Source organism: Bombina bombina, unplaced genomic scaffold (genome assembly GCF_027579735.1).
Source record: "Bombina bombina isolate aBomBom1 unplaced genomic scaffold, aBomBom1.pri scaffold_511, whole genome shotgun sequence".
NCBI classification, from domain to species: Eukaryota; Metazoa; Chordata; class Amphibia; order Anura; family Bombinatoridae; genus Bombina; species Bombina bombina.
Window position 1 is genome coordinate 99,976 of NW_026511998.1, and position 22,525 is coordinate 122,500.

The following is a 22,525-nucleotide window of genomic DNA, read 5'->3' on the forward strand; positions in this document are numbered from 1 at the left end:
GAAGTGTTTATTGGCATTCACTTTCACATGTTTGGATATAACAAATCTGGCCTTAATTTACTTGGGACTTTCTCTAACCTTGTGCATCTAATGTTGAAAATGTCTGGTGCAATTTACCATCAGTAGAAAGGATGGCCTTTTTGAGTATATATAAATATATATATATATATATATATATATAAATATAGATATAGATATAGATATATAAATATTTGTTTGTGTGTGTGTGTGTATTTGTATATTTATCTATCTATCTATATATAGATATATGTACATACATAAAAACACATAACTTTTATATTGTAGAACATTTTACTTTAAGAGTTTTTTTCAATTAAGGAACATTTGCTAAAAATGTATTTTATATCCGTAACAGGGACATGTCAAAATGTGCTATATTTTCGGATTCTTTATTACTCAAGGGTTAACTAAAATACTTGTCTTAAAACAGTATTCTTCTGTTGAGGAAGGAGAGAAAAGGGGGCTTCAAATTAGAGGACTGGTGGTAGCAGAGAGACTGACAGAATATCTCAAGGTAAGCATTGTCAGTTCCTTGCCATTGATGTATTTTGACCGGTTAAGGTTACTGGTTGATCCAAGCTTAAAGATAACAGAATGCAAGAAACCTTCTCATTGGCCAATTCCGGCAGATAAATGAAAACATTTTCTAGTCATGATTTACACTTGTGGTTAACCAGCTATCGTTTGTAAGGGTTGTATGTATCCCATTACGCCTGCTGATTACACTGAATAACCTTTGAACTTATTTCTTAATTGCTCACTAATGTGAGCTTTAACTGCATGGTCTAGATAAGGAGTGTTACCTATAATAAATAGCTTCCTTCTTAATGGGCTAAAATGCAATTATATTCAGATATAGGAAGGCATGGTCTTCTTGCCTGCAATAGGCTAACATGCCCTGTATCATTGCTGTCCTAAATAGGTATATTATACTGTGGTCCCCATGCATAATTATGGTACTGCTAATGCTCATTCCTTCTTTAACCATATACAAAAACAGCTTAGGTTCAGGAGTATTATTTCAGTGTAGCTAATTGTGCAACTAAGCTAGCATGTGGAGTAACTGTCTGGCTTTCTGCGGCCGAGAAAGACTAGACAGTCTTAACTACTATATATTGCACATCTGCATTCTATGATACTGTTTTGCCCAGTAGAGGCCACAGAACTGACTACCAAGTGCTATACCATTTCCATGAAACTAATGGACTTATTAGAGAACTGTTAACTAGTCAGCCAGCTACGCCATTTTTCTCACCTATAACCTGAAAACCAATGACCAGAAACTAGTATATTAATGGTCTTGCCTGTAACACGCCACTATCCAGGTATCCCACATGGCTCCGCCCCCCCCCATCAGGGTTCACCCTTATTGCAAGTGAACAAATCAGCGGTATTTATCCGCAATTGCTGATATATTGTTATAAGTTTTTCTTACATCTGTATGTTATATTTAGTTTACCATACTATAGGATGTATATGTTACAAGAATGTCCAATATATTTTTATTCACAGCTATGGTCATTACTATCATTCCTCTTTCCTTTATCATTAGCCTTGACAGGTTCAAGAGCATTACTTCAAGCAGATGAGGAACATAGCTAAAGAAAAAGAGGTTTCATTATTATGTATATATTCTCTCTTTTGTTTTTATTTTTTATGTAGACTTAACTATCTCTAGAAATGGCATGATATTCTTTATACATTGTGGGTTGCAGAGATCATCCATGGTGTCATATGTCTGCAGAATTAATATAAAATTTGAAAAAAAGCCAGAGAACAGACAGCTCCCAAAAGTCACCCTTTTTTCCTTCTCAAAGCTAGAAAACAGACTCACGTATGAAATTGCGTATTTGTTCACAGCACAAGCAGACTCTGTGGGTCCATGTGCACCCCAAGACACATGGCATTGTCTTAATCAGCAACCTCACAAAACTTGCCGTGACCCGGATTCGAACCGGGGTTGCTGCGGCCACAACGCAGAGTACTAACCACTATACGATCACGGCACGACGGCTGTGCTGACAACAGAGACTGCAGGATTGCCTAAGAGTATTACGCTGAAGTCACTGACCACCGTCGAAATAGTCGTAAGTCGGTTACATTTTGGTTTTGTGCTGTGTCTGTTGTTTTGTTTGTTTTTTGTTTTTTTTTTTTTCTTTTTTTTTCTTTTTTTTTTCTTTCTTAGACTCTTTCTTCAATTAACAGCCTTTGCTTTCCAGACACCATTTTCTTGGCAGTTATCTTTCCCCTTTAACACTTCTAGATTGAAGAACTTGATCTCTTCTACTTGTGTTGTCTATCCATGGCTGCATTCTAAAGCAACGTTTTTTAAGCACGTAGGGAAATGTAGTAACAGGGAATCAGGGCAACTCTCTTCAGCGTATGTTATCAAAATATTCCATACTGTAAGAACAAAAGCTCTCTAACTGTTAAAATAAAAAAAATGAATACAATTCTTGTAGAGATAATCCAAGGCCCATAAACAAGGTCACTGCAGGAACTTCAGTTTGCTTTGAAAATGTAAGGAACCAATTAGCTGCTCAAAAGCCACGAGCCAGGTAGGAGTCGAACCTACAATCTTCTGATCCGTAGTCAGACGCGTTATCCATTGCGCCACTGGCCCACGTGGGTGTTATATGCCAGCTGACGAGTCTGATGATGATTGTGGCTTGAGATTGACTAGCTCAAACGCTCTCGTTGGTGGAGAAGTGTTTATTGGCATTCACTTTCACATGTTTGGATATAACAAATCTGGCCTTAATTTACTTGGGACTTTCTCTAACCTTGTGCATCTAATGTTGAAAATGTCTGGTGCAATTTACCATCAGTAGAAAGGATGGCCTTTTTGAGTATATATAAATATATATATATATATATATATATATATATAAATATAGATATAGATATAGATATATAAATATTTGTTTGTGTGTGTGTGTGTATTTGTATATTTATCTATCTATCTATATATAGATATATGTACATACATAAAAACACATAACTTTTATATTGTAGAACATTTTACTTTAAGAGTTTTTTTCAATTAAGGAACATTTGCTAAAAATGTATTTTATATCCGTAACAGGGACATGTCAAAATGTGCTATATTTTCGGATTCTTTATTACTCAAGGGTTAACTAAAATACTTGTCTTAAAACAGTATTCTTCTGTTGAGGAAGGAGAGAAAAGGGGGCTTCAAATTAGAGGACTGGTGGTAGCAGAGAGACTGACAGAATATCTCAAGGTAAGCATTGTCAGTTCCTTGCCATTGATGTATTTTGACCGGTTAAGGTTACTGGTTGATCCAAGCTTAAAGATAACAGAATGCAAGAAACCTTCTCATTGGCCAATTCCGGCAGATAAATGAAAACATTTTCTAGTCATGATTTACACTTGTGGTTAACCAGCTATCGTTTGTAAGGGTTGTATGTATCCCATTACGCCTGCTGATTACACTGAATAACCTTTGAACTTATTTCTTAAAAAGAAATTTGAAAAAAAGCCAGAGAACAGACAGCTCCCAAAAGTCACCCTTTTTTCCTTCTCAAAGCTAGAAAACAGACTCACGTATGAAATTGCGTATTTGTTCACAACACAAGCAGACTCTGTGGGTCCATGTGCACCCCAAGACACATGGCATTGTCTTAATCAGCAACCTCACAAAACTTGCCGTGACCCGGATTCGAACCGGGGTTGCTGCGGCCACAACGCAGAGTACTAACCACTATACGATCACGGCACGACGGCTGTGCTGACAACAGAGACTGCAGGATTGCCTAAGAGTATTACGCTGAAGTCACTGACCACCGTCGAAATAGTCGTAAGTCGGTTACATTTTGGTTTTGTGCTGTGTCTGTTGTTTTGTTTGTTTTTTGTTTGTTTTTTTTTCTTTTTTTTTCTTTTTTTTTTCTTTCTTAGACTCTTTCTTCAATTAACAGCCTTTGCTTTCCAGACACCATTTTCTTGGCAGTTATCTTTCCCCTTTAACACTTCTAGATTGAAGAACTTGATCTCTTCTACTTGTGTTGTCTATCCATGGCTGCATTCTAAAGCAACGTTTTTTAAGCACGTAGGGAAATGTAGTAACAGGGAATCAGGGCAACTCTCTTCAGCGTATGTTATCAAAATATTCCATACTGTAAGAACAAAAGCTCTCTAACTGTTAAAATAAAAAAAATGAATACAATTCTTGTAGAGATAATCCAAGGCCCATAAACAAGGTCACTGCAGGAACTTCAGTTTGCTTTGAAAATGTAAGGAACCAATTAGCTGCTCAAAAGCCACGAGCCAGGTAGGAGTCGAACCTACAATCTTCTGATCCGTAGTCAGACGCGTTATCCATTGCGCCACTGGCCCACGTGGGCGTTATATGCCAGCTGACGAGTCTGATGATGATTGTGGCTTGAGATTGACTAGCTCAAACGCTCTCGTTGGTGGAGAAGTGTTTATTGGCATTCACTTTCACATGTTTGGATATAACAAATCTGGCCTTAATTTACTTGGGACTTTCTCTAACCTTGTGCATCTAATGTTGAAAATGTCTGGTGCAATTTACCATCAGTAGAAAGGATGGCCTTTTTGAGTATATATATATATATATATATATATATATATATATATATATAAATATAGATATAGATATAGATATATAAATATTTGTTTGTGTGTGTGTGTGTATTTGTATATTTATCTATCTATCTATATATAGATATATGTACATACATAAAAACACATAACTTTTATATTGTAGAACATTTTACTTTAAGAGTTTTTTTCAATTAAGGAACATTTGCTAAAAATGTATTTTATATCCGTAACAGGGACATGTCAAAATGTGCTATATTTTCGGATTCTTTATTACTCAAGGGTTAACTAAAATACTTGTCTTAAAACAGTATTCTTCTGTTGAGGAAGGAGAGAAAAGGGGGCTTCAAATTAGAGGACTGGTGGTAGCAGAGAGACTGACAGAATATCTCAAGGTAAGCATTGTCAGTTCCTTGCCATTGATGTATTTTGACCGGTTAAGGTTACTGGTTGATCCAAGCTTAAAGATAACAGAATGCAAGAAACCTTCTCATTGGCCAATTCCGGCAGATAAATGAAAACATTTTCTAGTCATGATTTACACTTGTGGTTAACCAGCTATCGTTTGTAAGGGTTGTATGTATCCCATTACGCCTGCTGATTACACTGAATAACCTTTGAACTTATTTCTTAAAAAGAAATTTGAAAAAAAGCCAGAGAACAGACAGCTCCCAAAAGTCACCCTTTTTTCCTTCTCAAAGCTAGAAAACAGACTCACGTATGAAATTGCGTATTTGTTCACAACACAAGCAGACTCTGTGGGTCCATGTGCACCCCAAGACACATGGCATTGTCTTAATCAGCAACCTCACAAAACTTGCCGTGACCCGGATTCGAACCGGGGTTGCTGCGGCCACAACGCAGAGTACTAACCACTATACGATCACGGCACGACGGCTGTGCTGACAACAGAGACTGCAGGATTGCCTAAGAGTATTACGCTGAAGTCACTGACCACCGTCGAAATAGTCGTAAGTCGGTTACATTTTGGTTTTGTGCTGTGTCTGTTGTTTTGTTTGTTTTTTGTTTTTTTTTTTTTCTTTTTTTTTCTTTTTTTTTTCTTTCTTAGACTCTTTCTTCAATTAACAGCCTTTGCTTTCCAGACACCATTTTCTTGGCAGTTATCTTTCCCCTTTAACACTTCTAGATTGAAGAACTTGATCTCTTCTACTTGTGTTGTCTATCCATGGCTGCATTCTAAAGCAACGTTTTTTAAGCACGTAGGGAAATGTAGTAACAGGGAATCAGGGCAACTCTCTTCAGCGTATGTTATCAAAATATTCCATACTGTAAGAACAAAAGCTCTCTAACTGTTAAAATAAAAAAAATGAATACAATTCTTGTAGAGATAATCCAAGGCCCATAAACTAGGTCACTGCAGGAACTTCAGTTTGCTTTGAAAATGTAAGGAACCAATTAGCTGCTCAAAAGCCACGAGCCAGGTAGGAGTCGAACCTACAATCTTCTGATCCGTAGTCAGACGCGTTATCCATTGCGCCACTGGCCCACGTGGGTGTTATATGCCAGCTGACGAGTCTGATGATGATTGTGGCTTGAGATTGACTAGCTCAAACGCTCTCGTTGGTGGAGAAGTGTTTATTGGCATTCACTTTCACATGTTTGGATATAACAAATCTGGCCTTAATTTACTTGGGACTTTCTCTAACCTTGTGCATCTAATGTTGAAAATGTCTGGTGCAATTTACCATCAGTAGAAAGGATGGCCTTTTTGAGTATATATAAATATATATATATATATATATATATATAAATATAGATATAGATATAGATATATAAATATTTGTTTGTGTGTGTGTGTGTATTTGTATATTTATCTATCTATCTATATATAGATATATGTACATACATAAAAACACATAACTTTTATATTGTAGAACATTTTACTTTAAGAGTTTTTTTCAATTAAGGAACATTTGCTAAAAATGTATTTTATATCCGTAACAGGGACATGTCAAAATGTGCTATATTTTCGGATTCTTTATTACTCAAGGGTTAACTAAAATACTTGTCTTAAAACAGTATTCTTCTGTTGAGGAAGGAGAGAAAAGGGGGCTTCAAATTAGAGGACTGGTGGTAGCAGAGAGACTGACAGAATATCTCAAGGTAAGCATTGTCAGTTCCTTGCCATTGATGTATTTTGACCGGTTAAGGTTACTGGTTGATCCAAGCTTAAAGATAACAGAATGCAAGAAACCTTCTCATTGGCCAATTCCGGCAGATAAATGAAAACATTTTCTAGTCATGATTTACACTTGTGGTTAACCAGCTATCGTTTGTAAGGGTTGTATGTATCCCATTACGCCTGCTGATTACACTGAATAACCTTTGAACTTATTTCTTAAAAAGAAATTTGAAAAAAAGCCAGAGAACAGACAGCTCCCAAAAGTCACCCTTTTTTCCTTCTCAAAGCTAGAAAACAGACTCACGTATGAAATTGCGTATTTGTTCACAACACAAGCAGACTCTGTGGGTCCATGTGCACCCCAAGACACATGGCATTGTCTTAATCAGCAACCTCACAAAACTTGCCGTGACCCGGATTCGAACCGGGGTTGCTGCGGCCACAACGCAGAGTACTAACCACTATACGATCACGGCACGACGGCTGTGCTGACAACAGAGACTGCAGGATTGCCTAAGAGTATTACGCTGAAGTCACTGACCACCGTCGAAATAGTCGTAAGTCGGTTACATTTTGGTTTTGTGCTGTGTCTGTTGTTTTGTTTGTTTTTTGTTTGTTTTTTTTTCTTTTTTTTTCTTTTTTTTTTCTTTCTTAGACTCTTTCTTCAATTAACAGCCTTTGCTTTCCAGACACCATTTTCTTGGCAGTTATCTTTCCCCTTTAACACTTCTAGATTGAAGAACTTGATCTCTTCTACTTGTGTTGTCTATCCATGGCTGCATTCTAAAGCAACGTTTTTTAAGCACGTAGGGAAATGTAGTAACAGGGAATCAGGGCAACTCTCTTCAGCGTATGTTATCAAAATATTCCATACTGTAAGAACAAAAGCTCTCTAACTGTTAAAATAAAAAAAATGAATACAATTCTTGTAGAGATAATCCAAGGCCCATAAACAAGGTCACTGCAGGAACTTCAGTTTGCTTTGAAAATGTAAGGAACCAATTAGCTGCTCAAAAGCCACGAGCCAGGTAGGAGTCGAACCTACAATCTTCTGATCCGTAGTCAGACGCGTTATCCATTGCGCCACTGGCCCACGTGGGTGTTATATGCCAGCTGACGAGTCTGATGATGATTGTGGCTTGAGATTGACTAGCTCAAACGCTCTCGTTGGTGGAGAAGTGTTTATTGGCATTCACTTTCACATGTTTGGATATAACAAATCTGGCCTTAATTTACTTGGGACTTTCTCTAACCTTGTGCATCTAATGTTGAAAATGTCTGGTGCAATTTACCATCAGTAGAAAGGATGGCCTTTTTGAGTATATATAAATATATATATATATATATATATATATATAAATATAGATATAGATATAGATATATAAATATTTGTTTGTGTGTGTGTGTGTATTTGTATATTTATCTATCTATCTATATATAGATATATGTACATACATAAAAACACATAACTTTTATATTGTAGAACATTTTACTTTAAGAGTTTTTTTCAATTAAGGAACATTTGCTAAAAATGTATTTTATATCCGTAACAGGGACATGTCAAAATGTGCTATATTTTCGGATTCTTTATTACTCAAGGGTTAACTAAAATACTTGTCTTAAAACAGTATTCTTCTGTTGAGGAAGGAGAGAAAAGGGGGCTTCAAATTAGAGGACTGGTGGTAGCAGAGAGACTGACAGAATATCTCAAGGTAAGCATTGTCAGTTCCTTGCCATTGATGTATTTTGACCGGTTAAGGTTACTGGTTGATCCAAGCTTAAAGATAACAGAATGCAAGAAACCTTCTCATTGGCCAATTCCGGCAGATAAATGAAAACATTTTCTAGTCATGATTTACACTTGTGGTTAACCAGCTATCGTTTGTAAGGGTTGTATGTATCCCATTACGCCTGCTGATTACACTGAATAACCTTTGAACTTATTTCTTAAAAAGAAATTTGAAAAAAAGCCAGAGAACAGACAGCTCCCAAAAGTCACCCTTTTTTCCTTCTCAAAGCTAGAAAACAGACTCACGTATGAAATTGCGTATTTGTTCACAACACAAGCAGACTCTGTGGGTCCATGTGCACCCCAAGACACATGGCATTGTCTTAATCAGCAACCTCACAAAACTTGCCGTGACCCGGATTCGAACCGGGGTTGCTGCGGCCACAACGCAGAGTACTAACCACTATACGATCACGGCACGACGGCTGTGCTGACAACAGAGACTGCAGGATTGCCTAAGAGTATTACGCTGAAGTCACTGACCACCGTCGAAATAGTCGTAAGTCGGTTACATTTTGGTTTTGTGCTGTGTCTGTTGTTTTGTTTGTTTTTTGTTTGTTTTTTTTTCTTTTTTTTTCTTTTTTTTTTCTTTCTTAGACTCTTTCTTCAATTAACAGCCTTTGCTTTCCAGACACCATTTTCTTGGCAGTTATCTTTCCCCTTTAACACTTCTAGATTGAAGAACTTGATCTCTTCTACTTGTGTTGTCTATCCATGGCTGCATTCTAAAGCAACGTTTTTTAAGCACGTAGGGAAATGTAGTAACAGGGAATCAGGGCAACTCTCTTCAGCGTATGTTATCAAAATATTCCATACTGTAAGAACAAAAGCTCTCTAACTGTTAAAATAAAAAAAATGAATACAATTCTTGTAGAGATAATCCAAGGCCCATAAACTAGGTCACTGCAGGAACTTCAGTTTGCTTTGAAAATGTAAGGAACCAATTAGCTGCTCAAAAGCCACGAGCCAGGTAGGAGTCGAACCTACAATCTTCTGATCCGTAGTCAGACGCGTTATCCATTGCGCCACTGGCCCACGTGGGCGTTATATGCCAGCTGACGAGTCTGATGATGATTGTGGCTTGAGATTGACTAGCTCAAACGCTCTCGTTGGTGGAGAAGTGTTTATTGGCATTCACTTTCACATGTTTGGATATAACAAATCTGGCCTTAATTTACTTGGGACTTTCTCTAACCTTGTGCATCTAATGTTGAAAATGTCTGGTGCAATTTACCATCAGTAGAAAGGATGGCCTGTTTGAGTATATATAAATATATATATATATATATATATATATATAAATATAGATATAGATATAGATATATAAATATTTGTTTGTGTGTGTGTGTGTATTTGTATATTTATCTATCTATCTATATATAGATATATGTACATACATAAAAACACATAACTTTTATATTGTAGAACATTTTACTTTAAGAGTTTTTTTCAATTAAGGAACATTTGCTAAAAATGTATTTTATATCCGTAACAGGGACATGTCAAAATGTGCTATATTTTCGGATTCTTTATTACTCAAGGGTTAACTAAAATACTTGTCTTAAAACAGTATTCTTCTGTTGAGGAAGGAGAGAAAAGGGGGCTTCAAATTAGAGGACTGGTGGTAGCAGAGAGACTGACAGAATATCTCAAGGTAAGCATTGTCAGTTCCTTGCCATTGATGTATTTTGACCGGTTAAGGTTACTGGTTGATCCAAGCTTAAAGATAACAGAATGCAAGAAACCTTCTCATTGGCCAATTCCGGCAGATAAATGAAAACATTTTCTAGTCATGATTTACACTTGTGGTTAACCAGCTATCGTTTGTAAGGGTTGTATGTATCCCATTACGCCTGCTGATTACACTGAATAACCTTTGAACTTATTTCTTAAAAAGAAATTTGAAAAAAAGCCAGAGAACAGACAGCTCCCAAAAGTCACCCTTTTTTCCTTCTCAAAGCTAGAAAACAGACTCACGTATGAAATTGCGTATTTGTTCACAACACAAGCAGACTCTGTGGGTCCATGTGCACCCCAAGACACATGGCATTGTCTTAATCAGCAACCTCACAAAACTTGCCGTGACCCGGATTCGAACCGGGGTTGCTGCGGCCACAACGCAGAGTACTAACCACTATACGATCACGGCACGACGGCTGTGCTGACAACAGAGACTGCAGGATTGCCTAAGAGTATTACGCTGAAGTCACTGACCACCGTCGAAATAGTCGTAAGTCGGTTACATTTTGGTTTTGTGCTGTGTCTGTTGTTTTGTTTGTTTTTTGTTTGTTTTTTTTTCTTTTTTTTTCTTTTTTTTTTCTTTCTTAGACTCTTTCTTCAATTAACAGCCTTTGCTTTCCAGACACCATTTTCTTGGCAGTTATCTTTCCCCTTTAACACTTCTAGATTGAAGAACTTGATCTCTTCTACTTGTGTTGTCTATCCATGGCTGCATTCTAAAGCAACGTTTTTTAAGCACGTAGGGAAATGTAGTAACAGGGAATCAGGGCAACTCTCTTCAGCGTATGTTATCAAAATATTCCATACTGTAAGAACAAAAGCTCTCTAACTGTTAAAATAAAAAAAATGAATACAATTCTTGTAGAGATAATCCAAGGCCCATAAACTAGGTCACTGCAGGAACTTCAGTTTGCTTTGAAAATGTAAGGAACCAATTAGCTGCTCAAAAGCCACGAGCCAGGTAGGAGTCGAACCTACAATCTTCTGATCCGTAGTCAGACGCGTTATCCATTGCGCCACTGGCCCACGTGGGTGTTATATGCCAGCTGACGAGTCTGATGATGATTGTGGCTTGAGATTGACTAGCTCAAACGCTCTCGTTGGTGGAGAAGTGTTTATTGGCATTCACTTTCACATGTTTGGATATAACAAATCTGGCCTTAATTTACTTGGGACTTTCTCTAACCTTGTGCATCTAATGTTGAAAATGTCTGGTGCAATTTACCATCAGTAGAAAGGATGGCCTTTTTGAGTATATATAAATATATATATATATATATATATATATATATAAATATAGATATAGATATAGATATATAAATATTTGTTTGTGTGTGTGTGTGTATTTGTATATTTATCTATCTATCTATATATAGATATATGTACATACATAAAAACACATAACTTTTATATTGTAGAACATTTTACTTTAAGAGTTTTTTTCAATTAAGGAACATTTGCTAAAAATGTATTTTATATCCGTAACAGGGACATGTCAAAATGTGCTATATTTTCGGATTCTTTATTACTCAAGGGTTAACTAAAATACTTGTCTTAAAACAGTATTCTTCTGTTGAGGAAGGAGAGAAAAGGGGGCTTCAAATTAGAGGACTGGTGGTAGCAGAGAGACTGACAGAATATCTCAAGGTAAGCATTGTCAGTTCCTTGTCATTGATGTATTTTGACCGGTTAAGGTTACTGGTTGATCCAAGCTTAAAGATAACAGAATGCAAGAAACCTTCTCATTGGCCAATTCCGGCAGATAAATGAAAACATTTTCTAGTCATGATTTACACTTGTGGTTAACCAGCTATCGTTTGTAAGGGTTGTATGTATCCCATTACGCCTGCTGATTACACTGAATAACCTTTGAACTTATTTCTTAAAAAGAAATTTGAAAAAAAGCCAGAGAACAGACAGCTCCCAAAAGTCACCCTTTTTTCCTTCTCAAAGCTAGAAAACAGACTCACGTATGAAATTGCGTATTTGTTCACAACACAAGCAGACTCTGTGGGTCCATGTGCACCCCAAGACACATGGCATTGTCTTAATCAGCAACCTCACAAAACTTGCCGTGACCCGGATTCGAACCGGGGTTGCTGCGGCCACAACGCAGAGTACTAACCACTATACGATCACGGCACGACGGCTGTGCTGACAACAGAGACTGCAGGATTGCCTAAGAGTATTACGCTGAAGTCACTGACCACCGTCGAAATAGTCGTAAGTCGGTTACATTTTGGTTTTGTGCTGTGTCTGTTGTTTTGTTTGTTTTTTGTTTGTTTTTTTTTCTTTTTTTTTCTTTTTTTTTTCTTTCTTAGACTCTTTCTTCAATTAACAGCCTTTGCTTTCCAGACACCATTTTCTTGGCAGTTATCTTTCCCCTTTAACACTTCTAGATTGAAGAACTTGATCTCTTCTACTTGTGTTGTCTATCCATGGCTGCATTCTAAAGCAACGTTTTTTAAGCACGTAGGGAAATGTAGTAACAGGGAATCAGGGCAACTCTCTTCAGCGTATGTTATCAAAATATTCCATACTGTAAGAACAAAAGCTCTCTAACTGTTAAAATAAAAAAAATGAATACAATTCTTGTAGAGATAATCCAAGGCCCATAAACAAGGTCACTGCAGGAACTTCAGTTTGCTTTGAAAATGTAAGGAACCAATTAGCTGCTCAAAAGCCACGAGCCAGGTAGGAGTCGAACCTACAATCTTCTGATCCGTAGTCAGACGCGTTATCCATTGCGCCACTGGCCCACGTGGGCGTTATATGCCAGCTGACGAGTCTGATGATGATTGTGGCTTGAGATTGACTAGCTCAAACGCTCTCGTTGGTGGAGAAGTGTTTATTGGCATTCACTTTCACATGTTTGGATATAACAAATCTGGCCTTAATTTACTTGGGACTTTCTCTAACCTTGTGCATCTAATGTTGAAAATGTCTGGTGCAATTTACCATCAGTAGAAAGGATGGCCTTTTTGAGTATATATAAATATATATATATATATATATATATATATATATATAGATATAGATATAGATATATAAATATTTGTTTGTGTGTGTGTGTGTATTTGTATATTTATCTATCTATCTATATATAGATATATGTACATACATAAAAACACATAACTTTTATATTGTAGAACATTTTACTTTAAGAGTTTTTTTCAATTAAGGAACATTTGCTAAAAATGTATTTTATATCCGTAACAGGGACATGTCAAAATGTGCTATATTTTCGGATTCTTTATTACTCAAGGGTTAACTAAAATACTTGTCTTAAAACAGTATTCTTCTGTTGAGGAAGGAGAGAAAAGGGGGCTTCAAATTAGAGGACTGGTGGTAGCAGAGAGACTGACAGAATATCTCAAGGTAAGCATTGTCAGTTCCTTGCCATTGATGTATTTTGACCGGTTAAGGTTACTGGTTGATCCAAGCTTAAAGATAACAGAATGCAAGAAACCTTCTCATTGGCCAATTCCGGCAGATAAATGAAAACATTTTCTAGTCATGATTTACACTTGTGGTTAACCAGCTATCGTTTGTAAGGGTTGTATGTATCCCATTACGCCTGCTGATTACACTGAATAACCTTTGAACTTATTTCTTAAAAAGAAATTTGAAAAAAAGCCAGAGAACAGACAGCTCCCAAAAGTCACCCTTTTTTCCTTCTCAAAGCTAGAAAACAGACTCACGTATGAAATTGCGTATTTGTTCACAACACAAGCAGACTCTGTGGGTCCATGTGCACCCCAAGACACATGGCATTGTCTTAATCAGCAACCTCACAAAACTTGCCGTGACCCGGATTCGAACCGGGGTTGCTGCGGCCACAACGCAGAGTACTAACCACTATACGATCACGGCACGACGGCTGTGCTGACAACAGAGACTGCAGGATTGCCTAAGAGTATTACGCTGAAGTCACTGACCACCGTCGAAATAGTCGTAAGTCGGTTACATTTTGGTTTTGTGCTGTGTCTGTTGTTTTGTTTGTTTTTTGTTTGTTTTTTTTTCTTTTTTTTTCTTTTTTTTTTCTTTCTTAGACTCTTTCTTCAATTAACAGCCTTTGCTTTCCAGACACCATTTTCTTGGCAGTTATCTTTCCCCTTTAACACTTCTAGATTGAAGAACTTGATCTCTTCTACTTGTGTTGTCTATCCATGGCTGCATTCTAAAGCAACGTTTTTTAAGCACGTAGGGAAATGTAGTAACAGGGAATCAGGGCAACTCTCTTCAGCGTATGTTATCAAAATATTCCATACTGTAAGAACAAAAGCTCTCTAACTGTTAAAATAAAAAAAATGAATACAATTCTTGTAGAGATAATCCAAGGCCCATAAACTAGGTCACTGCAGGAACTTCAGTTTGCTTTGAAAATGTAAGGAACCAATTAGCTGCTCAAAAGCCACGAGCCAGGTAGGAGTCGAACCTACAATCTTCTGATCCGTAGTCAGACGCGTTATCCATTGCGCCACTGGCCCACGTGGGCGTTATATGCCAGCTGACGAGTCTGATGATGATTGTGGCTTGAGATTGACTAGCTCAAACGCTCTCGTTGGTGGAGAAGTGTTTATTGGCATTCACTTTCACATGTTTGGATATAACAAATCTGGCCTTAATTTACTTGGGACTTTCTCTAACCTTGTGCATCTAATGTTGAAAATGTCTGGTGCAATTTACCATCAGTAGAAAGGATGGCCTGTTTGAGTATATATAAATATATATATATATATATATATATATATAAATATAGATATAGATATAGATATATAAATATTTGTTTGTGTGTGTGTGTGTATTTGTATATTTATCTATCTATCTATATATAGATATATGTACATACATAAAAACACATAACTTTTATATTGTAGAACATTTTACTTTAAGAGTTTTTTTCAATTAAGGAACATTTGCTAAAAATGTATTTTATATCCGTAACAGGGACATGTCAAAATGTGCTATATTTTCGGATTCTTTATTACTCAAGGGTTAACTAAAATACTTGTCTTAAAACAGTATTCTTCTGTTGAGGAAGGAGAGAAAAGGGGGCTTCAAATTAGAGGACTGGTGGTAGCAGAGAGACTGACAGAATATCTCAAGGTAAGCATTGTCAGTTCCTTGCCATTGATGTATTTTGACCGGTTAAGGTTACTGGTTGATCCAAGCTTAAAGATAACAGAATGCAAGAAACCTTCTCATTGGCCAATTCCGGCAGATAAATGAAAACATTTTCTAGTCATGATTTACACTTGTGGTTAACCAGCTATCGTTTGTAAGGGTTGTATGTATCCCATTACGCCTGCTGATTACACTGAATAACCTTTGAACTTATTTCTTAAAAAGAAATTTGAAAAAAAGCCAGAGAACAGACAGCTCCCAAAAGTCACCCTTTTTTCCTTCTCAAAGCTAGAAAACAGACTCACGTATGAAATTGCGTATTTGTTCACAACACAAGCAGACTCTGTGGGTCCATGTGCACCCCAAGACACATGGCATTGTCTTAATCAGCAACCTCACAAAACTTGCCGTGACCCGGATTCGAACCGGGGTTGCTGCGGCCACAACGCAGAGTACTAACCACTATACGATCACGGCACGACGGCTGTGCTGACAACAGAGACTGCAGGATTGCCTAAGAGTATTACGCTGAAGTCACTGACCACCGTCGAAATAGTCGTAAGTCGGTTACATTTTGGTTTTGTGCTGTGTCTGTTGTTTTGTTTGTTTTTTGTTTGTTTTTTTTTCTTTTTTTTTCTTTTTTTTTTCTTTCTTAGACTCTTTCTTCAATTAACAGCCTTTGCTTTCCAGACACCATTTTCTTGGCAGTTATCTTTCCCCTTTAACACTTCTAGATTGAAGAACTTGATCTCTTCTACTTGTGTTGTCTATCCATGGCTGCATTCTAAAGCAACGTTTTTTAAGCACGTAGGGAAATGTAGTAACAGGGAATCAGGGCAACTCTCTTCAGCGTATGTTATCAAAATATTCCATACTGTAAGAACAAAAGCTCTCTAACTGTTAAAATAAAAAAAATGAATACAATTCTTGTAGAGATAATCCAAGGCCCATAAACTAGGTCACTGCAGGAACTTCAGTTTGCTTTGAAAATGTAAGGAACCAATTAGCTGCTCAAAAGCCACGAGCCAGGTAGGAGTCGAACCTACAATCTTCTGATCCGTAGTCAGACGCGTTATCCATTGCGCCACTGGCCCACGTGGGCGTTATATGCCAGCTGACGAGTCTGATGATGATTGTGGCTTGAGATTGACTAGCTCAAACGCTCTCGTTGGTGGAGAAGTGTTTATTGGCATTCACTTTCACATGTTTGGATATAACAAATCTGGCCTTAATTTACTTGGGACTTTCTCTAACCTTGTGCATCTAATGTTGAAAATGTCTGGTGCAATTTACCATCAGTAGAAAGGATGGCCTTTTTGAGTATATATAAATATATATATATATATATATATATATATATAAATATAGATATAGATATAGATATATAAATATTTGTTTGTGTGTGTGTGTGTATTTGTATATTTATCTATCTATCTATATATAGATATATGTACATACATAAAAACACATAACTTTTATATTGTAGAACATTTTACTTTAAGAGTTTTTTTCAATTAAGGAACATTTGCTAAAAATGTATTTTATATCCGTAACAGGGACATGTCAAAATGTGCTATATTTTCGGATTCTTTATTACTCAAGGGTTAACTAAAATACTTGTCTTAAAACAGTATTCTTCTGTTGAGGAAGGAGAGAAAAGGGGGCTTCAAATTAGAGGACTGGTGGTAGCAGAGAGACTGACAGAATATCTCAAGGTAAGCATTGTCAGTTCCTTGCCATTGATGTATTTTGACCGGTTAAGGTTACTGGTTGATCCAAGCTTAAAGATAACAGAATGCAAGAAACCTTCTCATTGGCCAATTCCGGCAGATAAATGAAAACATTTTCTAGTCATGATTTACACTTGTGGTTAACCAGCTATCGTTTGTAAGGGTTGTATGTATCCCATTACGCCTGCTGATTACACTGAATAACCTTTGAACTTATTTCTTAAAAAGAAATTTGAAAAAAAGCCAGAGAACAGACAGCTCCCAAAAGTCACCCTTTTTTCCTTCTCAAAGCTAGAAAACAGACTCACGTATGAAATTGCGTATTTGTTCACAACACAAGCAGACTCTGTGGGTCCATGTGCACCCCAAGACACATGGCATTGTCTTAATCAGCAACCTCACAAAACTTGCCGTGACCCGGATTCGAACCGGGGTTGCTGCGGCCACAACGCAGAGTACTAACCACTATACGATCACGGCACGACGGCTGTGCTGACAACAGAGACTGCAGGATTGCCTAAGAGTATTACGCTGAAGTCACTGACCACCGTCGAAATAGTCGTAAGTCGGTTACATTTTGGTTTTGTGCTGTGTCTGTTGTTTTGTTTGTTTTTTGTTTGTTTTTTTTTCTTTTTTTTTCTTTTTTTTTTCTTTCTTAGACTCTTTCTTCAATTAACAGCCTTTGCTTTCCAGACACCATTTTCTTGGCAGTTATCTTTCCCCTTTAACACTTCTAGATTGAAGAACTTGATCTCTTCTACTTGTGTTGTCTATCCATGGCTGCATTCTAAAGCAACGTTTTTTAAGCACGTAGGGAAATGTAGTAACAGGGAATCAGGGCAACTCTCTTCAGCGTATGTTATCAAAATATTCCATACTGTAAGAACAAAAGCTCTCTAACTGTTAAAATAAAAAAAATGAATACAATTCTTGTAGAGATAATCCAAGGCCCATAAACTAGGTCACTGCAGGAACTTCAGTTTGCTTTGAAAATGTAAGGAACCAATTAGCTGCTCAAAAGCCACGAGCCAGGTAGGAGTCGAACCTACAATCTTCTGATCCGTAGTCAGACGCGTTATCCATTGCGCCACTGGCCCACGTGGGCGTTATATGCCAGCTGACGAGTCTGATGATGATTGTGGCTTGAGATTGACTAGCTCAAACGCTCTCGTTGGTGGAGAAGTGTTTATTGGCATTCACTTTCACATGTTTGGATATAACAAATCTGGCCTTAATTTACTTGGGACTTTCTCTAACCTTGTGCATCTAATGTTGAAAATGTCTGGTGCAATTTACCATCAGTAGAAAGGATGGCCTGTTTGAGTATATATAAATATATATATATATATATATATATATATAAATATAGATATAGATATAGATATATAAATATTTGTTTGTGTGTGTGTGTGTATTTGTATATTTATCTATCTATCTATATATAGATATATGTACATACATAAAAACACATAACTTTTATATTGTAGAACATTTTACTTTAAGAGTTTTTTTCAATTAAGGAACATTTGCTAAAAATGTATTTTATATCCGTAACAGGGACATGTCAAAATGTGCTATATTTTCGGATTCTTTATTACTCAAGGGTTAACTAAAATACTTGTCTTAAAACAGTATTCTTCTGTTGAGGAAGGAGAGAAAAGGGGGCTTCAAATTAGAGGACTGGTGGTAGCAGAGAGACTGACAGAATATCTCAAGGTAAGCATTGTCAGTTCCTTGCCATTGATGTATTTTGACCGGTTAAGGTTACTGGTTGATCCAAGCTTAAAGATAACAGAATGCAAGAAACCTTCTCATTGGCCAATTCCGGCAGATAAATGAAAACATTTTCTAGTCATGATTTACACTTGTGGTTAACCAGCTATCGTTTGTAAGGGTTGTATGTATCCCATTACGCCTGCTGATTACACTGAATAACCTTTGAACTTATTTCTTAAAAAGAAATTTGAAAAAAAGCCAGAGAACAGACAGCTCCCAAAAGTCACCCTTTTTTCCTTCTCAAAGCTAGAAAACAGACTCACGTATGAAATTGCGTATTTGTTCACAACACAAGCAGACTCTGTGGGTCCATGTGCACCCCAAGACACATGGCATTGTCTTAATCAGCAACCTCACAAAACTTGCCGTGACCCGGATTCGAACCGGGGTTGCTGCGGCCACAACGCAGAGTACTAACCACTATACGATCACGGCACGACGGCTGTGCTGACAACAGAGACTGCAGGATTGCCTAAGAGTATTACGCTGAAGTCACTGACCACCGTCGAAATAGTCGTAAGTCGGTTACATTTTGGTTTTGTGCTGTGTCTGTTGTTTTGTTTGTTTTTTGTTTGTTTTTTTTTCTTTTTTTTTCTTTTTTTTTTCTTTCTTAGACTCTTTCTTCAATTAACAGCCTTTGCTTTCCAGACACCATTTTCTTGGCAGTTATCTTTCCCCTTTAACACTTCTAGATTGAAGAACTTGATCTCTTCTACTTGTGTTGTCTATCCATGGCTGCATTCTAAAGCAACGTTTTTTAAGCACGTAGGGAAATGTAGTAACAGGGAATCAGGGCAACTCTCTTCAGCGTATGTTATCAAAATATTCCATACTGTAAGAACAAAAGCTCTCTAACTGTTAAAATAAAAAAAATGAATACAATTCTTGTAGAGATAATCCAAGGCCCATAAACTAGGTCACTGCAGGAACTTCAGTTTGCTTTGAAAATGTAAGGAACCAATTAGCTGCTCAAAAGCCACGAGCCAGGTAGGAGTCGAACCTACAATCTTCTGATCCGTAGTCAGACGCGTTATCCATTGCGCCACTGGCCCACGTGGGCGTTATATGCCAGCTGACGAGTCTGATGATGATTGTGGCTTGAGATTGACTAGCTCAAACGCTCTCGTTGGTGGAGAAGTGTTTATTGGCATTCACTTTCACATGTTTGGATATAACAAATCTGGCCTTAATTTACTTGGGACTTTCTCTAACCTTGTGCATCTAATGTTGAAAATGTCTGGTGCAATTTACCATCAGTAGAAAGGATGGCCTGTTTGAGTATATATAAATATATATATATATATATATATATATAAATATAGATATAGATATAGATATATAAATATTTGTTTGTGTGTGTGTGTGTATTTGTATATTTATCTATCTATCTATATATAGATATATGTACATACATAAAAACACATAACTTTTATATTGTAGAACATTTTACTTTAAGAGTTTTTTTCAATTAAGGAACATTTGCTAAAAATGTATTTTATATCCGTAACAGGGACATGTCAAAATGTGCTATATTTTCGGATTCTTTATTACTCAAGGGTTAACTAAAATACTTGTCTTAAAACAGTATTCTTCTGTTGAGGAAGGAGAGAAAAGGGGGCTTCAAATTAGAGGACTGGTGGTAGCAGAGAGACTGACAGAATATCTCAAGGTAAGCATTGTCAGTTCCTTGCCATTGATGTATTTTGACCGGTTAAGGTTACTGGTTGATCCAAGCTTAAAGATAACAGAATGCAAGAAACCTTCTCATTGGCCAATTCCGGCAGATAAATGAAAACATTTTCTAGTCATGATTTACACTTGTGGTTAACCAGCTATCGTTTGTAAGGGTTGTATGTATCCCATTACGCCTGCTGATTACACTGAATAACCTTTGAACTTATTTCTTAAAAAGAAATTTGAAAAAAAGCCAGAGAACAGACAGCTCCCAAAAGTCACCCTTTTTTCCTTCTCAAAGCTAGAAAACAGACTCACGTATGAAATTGCGTATTTGTTCACAACACAAGCAGACTCTGTGGGTCCATGTGCACCCCAAGACACATGGCATTGTCTTAATCAGCAACCTCACAAAACTTGCCGTGACCCGGATTCGAACCGGGGTTGCTGCGGCCACAACGCAGAGTACTAACCACTATACGATCACGGCACGACGGCTGTGCTGACAACAGAGACTGCAGGATTGCCTAAGAGTATTACGCTGAAGTCACTGACCACCGTCGAAATAGTCGTAAGTCGGTTACATTTTGGTTTTGTGCTGTGTCTGTTGTTTTGTTTGTTTTTTGTTTGTTTTTTTTTCTTTTTTTTTCTTTTTTTTTTCTTTCTTAGACTCTTTCTTCAATTAACAGCCTTTGCTTTCCAGACACCATTTTCTTGGCAGTTATCTTTCCCCTTTAACACTTCTAGATTGAAGAACTTGATCTCTTCTACTTGTGTTGTCTATCCATGGCTGCATTCTAAAGCAACGTTTTTTAAGCACGTAGGGAAATGTAGTAACAGGGAATCAGGGCAACTCTCTTCAGCGTATGTTATCAAAATATTCCATACTGTAAGAACAAAAGCTCTCTAACTGTTAAAATAAAAAAAATGAATACAATTCTTGTAGAGATAATCCAAGGCCCATAAACTAGGTCACTGCAGGAACTTCAGTTTGCTTTGAAAATGTAAGGAACCAATTAGCTGCTCAAAAGCCACGAGCCAGGTAGGAGTCGAACCTACAATCTTCTGATCCGTAGTCAGACGCGTTATCCATTGCGCCACTGGCCCACGTGGGCGTTATATGCCAGCTGACGAGTCTGATGATGATTGTGGCTTGAGATTGACTAGCTCAAACGCTCTCGTTGGTGGAGAAGTGTTTATTGGCATTCACTTTCACATGTTTGGATATAACAAATCTGGCCTTAATTTACTTGGGACTTTCTCTAACCTTGTGCATCTAATGTTGAAAATGTCTGGTGCAATTTACCATCAGTAGAAAGGATGGCCTGTTTGAGTATATATAAATATATATATATATATATATATATATAAATATAGATATAGATATAGATATATAAATATTTGTTTGTGTGTGTGTGTGTATTTGTATATTTATCTATCTATCTATATATAGATATATGTACATACATAAAAACACATAACTTTTATATTGTAGAACATTTTACTTTAAGAGTTTTTTTCAATTAAGGAACATTTGCTAAAAATGTATTTTATATCCGTAACAGGGACATGTCAAAATGTGCTATATTTTCGGATTCTTTATTACTCAAGGGTTAACTAAAATACTTGTCTTAAAACAGTATTCTTCTGTTGAGGAAGGAGAGAAAAGGGGGCTTCAAATTAGAGGACTGGTGGTAGCAGAGAGACTGACAGAATATCTCAAGGTAAGCATTGTCAGTTCCTTGCCATTGATGTATTTTGACCGGTTAAGGTTACTGGTTGATCCAAGCTTAAAGATAACAGAATGCAAGAAACCTTCTCATTGGCCAATTCCGGCAGATAAATGAAAACATTTTCTAGTCATGATTTACACTTGTGGTTAACCAGCTATCGTTTGTAAGGGTTGTATGTATCCCATTACGCCTGCTGATTACACTGAAT

General features: G+C 36.9%; 24 non-coding genes across 24 annotated transcripts; all 24 read right to left on the bottom strand.

The window, feature by feature from the left end:
• Positions 1-1,955: 1,955 nt before the first annotated feature.
• On the bottom strand, positions 1,956-2,027 carry TRNAH-GUG (transfer RNA histidin (anticodon GUG)). Its single transcript has one exon. It is a non-coding gene; the product is annotated as a tRNA-His (tRNA).
• Positions 2,028-2,571: 544 nt separating this feature from the next.
• Positions 2,572-2,644, bottom strand: TRNAR-ACG (transfer RNA arginine (anticodon ACG)). Its single transcript has one exon. It is a non-coding gene; the product is annotated as a tRNA-Arg (tRNA).
• A 1,044-nt stretch (positions 2,645-3,688) lies between these two features.
• On the bottom strand, positions 3,689-3,760 carry TRNAH-GUG (transfer RNA histidin (anticodon GUG)). The gene has a single exon. It is a non-coding gene; the product is annotated as a tRNA-His (tRNA).
• A 544-nt stretch (positions 3,761-4,304) lies between these two features.
• TRNAR-ACG (transfer RNA arginine (anticodon ACG)) lies at positions 4,305-4,377 on the bottom strand. The gene has a single exon. It is a non-coding gene; the product is annotated as a tRNA-Arg (tRNA).
• Positions 4,378-5,423: 1,046 nt separating this feature from the next.
• On the bottom strand, positions 5,424-5,495 carry TRNAH-GUG (transfer RNA histidin (anticodon GUG)). Its single transcript has one exon. It is a non-coding gene; the product is annotated as a tRNA-His (tRNA).
• A 544-nt stretch (positions 5,496-6,039) lies between these two features.
• TRNAR-ACG (transfer RNA arginine (anticodon ACG)) lies at positions 6,040-6,112 on the bottom strand. Its single transcript has one exon. It is a non-coding gene; the product is annotated as a tRNA-Arg (tRNA).
• A 1,040-nt stretch (positions 6,113-7,152) lies between these two features.
• Positions 7,153-7,224, bottom strand: TRNAH-GUG (transfer RNA histidin (anticodon GUG)). The gene has a single exon. It is a non-coding gene; the product is annotated as a tRNA-His (tRNA).
• Positions 7,225-7,768: 544 nt separating this feature from the next.
• On the bottom strand, positions 7,769-7,841 carry TRNAR-ACG (transfer RNA arginine (anticodon ACG)). The gene has a single exon. It is a non-coding gene; the product is annotated as a tRNA-Arg (tRNA).
• A 1,042-nt stretch (positions 7,842-8,883) lies between these two features.
• Positions 8,884-8,955, bottom strand: TRNAH-GUG (transfer RNA histidin (anticodon GUG)). Its single transcript has one exon. It is a non-coding gene; the product is annotated as a tRNA-His (tRNA).
• A 544-nt stretch (positions 8,956-9,499) lies between these two features.
• On the bottom strand, positions 9,500-9,572 carry TRNAR-ACG (transfer RNA arginine (anticodon ACG)). Its single transcript has one exon. It is a non-coding gene; the product is annotated as a tRNA-Arg (tRNA).
• A 1,042-nt stretch (positions 9,573-10,614) lies between these two features.
• Positions 10,615-10,686, bottom strand: TRNAH-GUG (transfer RNA histidin (anticodon GUG)). The gene has a single exon. It is a non-coding gene; the product is annotated as a tRNA-His (tRNA).
• A 544-nt stretch (positions 10,687-11,230) lies between these two features.
• On the bottom strand, positions 11,231-11,303 carry TRNAR-ACG (transfer RNA arginine (anticodon ACG)). Its single transcript has one exon. It is a non-coding gene; the product is annotated as a tRNA-Arg (tRNA).
• A 1,044-nt stretch (positions 11,304-12,347) lies between these two features.
• TRNAH-GUG (transfer RNA histidin (anticodon GUG)) lies at positions 12,348-12,419 on the bottom strand. Its single transcript has one exon. It is a non-coding gene; the product is annotated as a tRNA-His (tRNA).
• A 544-nt stretch (positions 12,420-12,963) lies between these two features.
• TRNAR-ACG (transfer RNA arginine (anticodon ACG)) lies at positions 12,964-13,036 on the bottom strand. Its single transcript has one exon. It is a non-coding gene; the product is annotated as a tRNA-Arg (tRNA).
• Positions 13,037-14,078: 1,042 nt separating this feature from the next.
• TRNAH-GUG (transfer RNA histidin (anticodon GUG)) lies at positions 14,079-14,150 on the bottom strand. The gene has a single exon. It is a non-coding gene; the product is annotated as a tRNA-His (tRNA).
• A 544-nt stretch (positions 14,151-14,694) lies between these two features.
• On the bottom strand, positions 14,695-14,767 carry TRNAR-ACG (transfer RNA arginine (anticodon ACG)). Its single transcript has one exon. It is a non-coding gene; the product is annotated as a tRNA-Arg (tRNA).
• Positions 14,768-15,809: 1,042 nt separating this feature from the next.
• On the bottom strand, positions 15,810-15,881 carry TRNAH-GUG (transfer RNA histidin (anticodon GUG)). Its single transcript has one exon. It is a non-coding gene; the product is annotated as a tRNA-His (tRNA).
• Positions 15,882-16,425: 544 nt separating this feature from the next.
• On the bottom strand, positions 16,426-16,498 carry TRNAR-ACG (transfer RNA arginine (anticodon ACG)). Its single transcript has one exon. It is a non-coding gene; the product is annotated as a tRNA-Arg (tRNA).
• A 1,044-nt stretch (positions 16,499-17,542) lies between these two features.
• Positions 17,543-17,614, bottom strand: TRNAH-GUG (transfer RNA histidin (anticodon GUG)). The gene has a single exon. It is a non-coding gene; the product is annotated as a tRNA-His (tRNA).
• A 544-nt stretch (positions 17,615-18,158) lies between these two features.
• TRNAR-ACG (transfer RNA arginine (anticodon ACG)) lies at positions 18,159-18,231 on the bottom strand. The gene has a single exon. It is a non-coding gene; the product is annotated as a tRNA-Arg (tRNA).
• Positions 18,232-19,273: 1,042 nt separating this feature from the next.
• TRNAH-GUG (transfer RNA histidin (anticodon GUG)) lies at positions 19,274-19,345 on the bottom strand. The gene has a single exon. It is a non-coding gene; the product is annotated as a tRNA-His (tRNA).
• Positions 19,346-19,889: 544 nt separating this feature from the next.
• On the bottom strand, positions 19,890-19,962 carry TRNAR-ACG (transfer RNA arginine (anticodon ACG)). Its single transcript has one exon. It is a non-coding gene; the product is annotated as a tRNA-Arg (tRNA).
• A 1,040-nt stretch (positions 19,963-21,002) lies between these two features.
• On the bottom strand, positions 21,003-21,074 carry TRNAH-GUG (transfer RNA histidin (anticodon GUG)). Its single transcript has one exon. It is a non-coding gene; the product is annotated as a tRNA-His (tRNA).
• A 544-nt stretch (positions 21,075-21,618) lies between these two features.
• On the bottom strand, positions 21,619-21,691 carry TRNAR-ACG (transfer RNA arginine (anticodon ACG)). Its single transcript has one exon. It is a non-coding gene; the product is annotated as a tRNA-Arg (tRNA).
• Positions 21,692-22,525: the final 834 nt, after the last annotated feature.